The 3,632-nt window shown below is 46.3% G+C and overlaps 1 long non-coding RNA gene across 1 annotated transcript in view; it reads left to right on the forward strand.

The window, feature by feature from the left end:
* The window catches only part of LOC146601364 (uncharacterized), a 36,844-nt gene extending 34,482 nt beyond the window's left edge, over positions 1-2,362 (forward strand). The window contains exons 4-5 of the long non-coding RNA XR_014896168.1: positions 1,939-2,132; positions 2,211-2,362. This is a non-coding gene — a long non-coding RNA (uncharacterized LOC146601364). The remainder of the gene's footprint in view (positions 1-1,938; positions 2,133-2,210) is intronic.
* Positions 2,363-3,632: the final 1,270 nt, after the last annotated feature.

Here is a 3,632-nt window from a genome sequence, read left to right on the forward strand (position 1 = left end):
AAAAAAAAAAAAAAAAAAAAAGGTGTGTGTCTGCCAGAAAGCACAGTAAAACTGGCCGAGAGAGCTGAAGGGCTTTCATTTTGGTCATCTCTAGTCTCTGTAGTAGAGCCTCTATCAAGGTTTAGAATGGAGAGTGTGGGCAGTGTATTTTAAATTAAAATGCTTGCTTTATCCTTACCTTCAAGCTTGTAGCGTCTCTTCCAGATATGGAGGAGAGTTTGTGTGCCCCAAAACTTGTCTAATTTTTCCAACTATTTCAGTTGTTTTGTAAGATACTTCCTTTCCCTATGTATCTCGCCTTGTTTTTGTGACTGACGTGGTCAAACAGCATTGCTGTGGCAGAGTGCGTTAATATGTTGATGTTGGTATTATATTTCATTTCCACCTCTGAGCTTGGATGAGGCTGCTGTTATCTTGGGCACTGTATAGCTAGTTATCTCCCCATTATGCAGCTTGTTACTGGTGAAAGATGCATTATTTGTGCGGCTTTGAAAAGCTGTATTGCCCGATTGTTCTCTTTAATTTTTGTTACTTTTATTTAATTACTGGCTTCTTCATCTGCAGTTAGTTTTTTGTCTGTCCTGCCTTGCGAATACAGTTGGGTGCATATTCATTTTTAATTTTTACACACAGGTCTGGTCTGGTTAAGATCAAGATGAATATTTTTCCAGTATAACTTGTTTGTTTAAATTCSTATTTATAATAAGTTGTCAATTATTTTTATTGTAGGTCCCAAGTTTTCATTTCTTTGTTTCTTTCAAATGATAGGCTTAAAAAATGTAAGGACCAAAGACTTTTTCTTTTTCCCCTCCAATTTCTTTTGAATGGTACGTTTTATTAGCATTTGCAATACAAGTATTTTTATATGCTGGGTAAACCTCACTAGAAATGGACGGGAAACAGGCAAATGTCTGGGTATCTTCAACTTGGAGTAAACACAAAAAATAAATAMTCACAAGAAGAAATGTGATTTAAAATCCAGAAGGTTTGTTTTGAATGATTGCGTAGCTCAGTTGGAGAACACGAGATCCGCTTTTAAGCGTGTGGCCCGTCCGCCGTCACGTGGCGTTTGGGCGAGCGTGTGGCTGAGCGTGTGCTCGTTGCAGGCTGGCTCCAAGCCACGACAGCTTTATTGTTCGGGGCTCAAGGGCTCGGAGCAATTACATAACACTCTGCAGCAAAGAAAATACASACTCTCTCCCCAGTGCTTGACTGGCTTTAAATTCCTGATTCAGGTGCTTGGCAAAGCCTCCTCTGCCTTCAGCGAAGCGCGAAGCGGTCGGTAAAGCAGGGGTTGGATACCTTCCAGCGGACAGGTGCTGGGCGGCTGCAGAGAGGCTTGGGTTTGGGGGAGGCTGGAGACCAGAGTAAGGAAGAAACATCAAGTCATATGGTGGTTCTTGACGATAAGTAAGCCTCGAACCTGTGAATTGCTTATAGAGGGAAACTGTATTTTCCCTGTTTACTATGCCCTGTGGTTTTTGAATGTGTTTTTCATTACTTTTATCTCAAAATCATTCTCATCCAATGAATTATTGATGTGGAGTCACTTGCATTTYTCCAGGAGTTGCTTTTTTTAAGCAGTGACCCCTGCTGAATTTTTTTAAAGCAATCTGTTAGCTCTGAAATCCAAACGAAGTTGACAGTTTTTAATTTCAGGGTTAAATTAAACTCAGCTGTTTGAAAGGGTGAGGAAGAAAGAGGAGGGCAGAGGGGGAAGGATGATAATGTTCTTTTCCACATCAGGATCTTCCCGCTACTTGTTCTTCTCAAGATTTTTTATTTTTTTTCTCTCCCCCCCCTTAAGATCAAGTATATGCTTCAGCCTCAGTGGGACTTAAGCATATTCTTAATGTTGAGCACATGCTTAAATCCAGGCCCTCTAGACCTGCAGGCATAGTACAGAAATATCTGGGAAATGCTTTTCTTTTGCCTCAGAYGCTCTCTTCTTCCAACATACAAAAATCAGAGTTCAGCGTTTTGAAGTGCTGCTGGAGGACACCTGGTCAGTTCCTGCCAGGAGGGAGACTCGATCTTCCGGAGACAGCAGGGGTGTGTGTGTTGCAGATGTTCAAGGCTTGATTCAGCAAAGTTTWGCAGCAATGTGTGACTACGGGATAGCACTGAATCTGGTAAACCTGCTGCTTCAGAGCTAAGAATTCACGTGCATTTTACTGGCTTTTCAGCAGAGAAATTTGCTCTTGTCTCAGTTTCTATTGCTCCTGCCCAGGGTAGAAACTGCAAGGAAAAAAAAAAGAATGCTAACAAAGAAGGTACAGTCTCTCCAGGGGGGTCTTACATTCAGGAATTTGTCTGGATCTGAGCAAAACTGAGGAGATCTCTTCCTTGGGCTTGTGTGGAATTACCTGGCCCTGACAGGTTAGTACTGCAGGTTGCCTCGCTCCCTCCTGCCGGGCAGCAGCTGCGGTTTGCAGGAAGCGCGGTTGGCTCAGGGATCCCAAAGCRCCCTCTCGGAGCCGCTGGGCCGTGGGAGCGCGTGCCTGGGTCCCAGCCAGGGGACCTTCCCAGCCCTGCACTGACCCTTGCAGCGGGAGCTTTTCTGGCTCTGAAGATAGATGGGTTTTCAGCCCTTTTGTGGCCAGCAAATACCAGGCTTGGATTGCCACCATGGATCCCCAAGCTTTGTGCTAAGCTTGCTATGGTGCAGAGTGGTGGACWGTTTGAATCCTATCCTCACCTCTGAAAAATATCCCCAGAGAAGTGAGGAAAGGAAATGGGGAAATGTTTTGCACCGAAACCTTTTCCTGCACTGCAGTTTTGATAGAGGCAAACAGGAGCCTGGTTCCTGCAGTGGGATTTGGATGTGTGTTTTGCAGTGAAGCGACCGAAGCTATGAGCAAAAAGCAAGCATGAATATAGGCTCCCTCCCAGCACTTTATATAATCCRAGTGAATGATGTCATTGGGAGGCAGAGAGGAGAACAGGCTGCGAAATTACAGCCCTCTGCAGCCAGGCAAGCCAAGTGCAAGGAGAGGCTGCATGGAGCAAGGGCCAGGCTCACCGCGGCACTATCGGCTCAGGACAGAGGGGCAAGGGGCTCTGACTGGAGGAGGATGGTGGTAGGGAGGGAGGGGATAAATAATACAAATACAGTCCAGCTGTCCCACAGGCATGAAGTAAAGGGAGGAAGAATGATACATGTRCAGCATGCAGCAGCAGCGCTGCCATTTCAGCGGCCAGTACTTCCTCTTCTACATGGGGGCACCTGCAGCTTGTTGCATGTCAGCTCTGAGGGCTGCGGAGCTGCTGGGCTTGCCCTTCACTCTTCCGCTTCAGTCTCCTGGCCCTGGGTGTTCAGAGGCCAGTATAACTCTTCCCACAGCAACCCATGGCAGAAGGAAGAGGGGATCTTGCTGTGCTTGCCCTAACATCCCTGAGGAACTGTGTCTAGGTTCTTCTTGGCCTCCCATCAGGGAAGAAGCACTGAAGGCAGAGAGCCCATGTCCTGGGCAGTCCCTTTAACTCAGAGTTGCCAGACTGGGCAGGATAAAATGTTGTCCTCAGCTCTGTGTGGCAGAAAGACATGTGTGCATGTCAGTCACTGGTTTCCCTCAGCCTTTCGGGTGCTTCACTCCATTTCTGGCCCCCCTGATGCTCCACATGGGCATCTC

Source organism: Rhea americana, unplaced genomic scaffold (genome assembly GCF_003343005.1).
Source record: "Rhea americana isolate MKP2758 unplaced genomic scaffold, rheAme1 scaffold_104, whole genome shotgun sequence".
Taxonomy (NCBI): Eukaryota; Metazoa; Chordata; class Aves; order Rheiformes; family Rheidae; genus Rhea; species Rhea americana.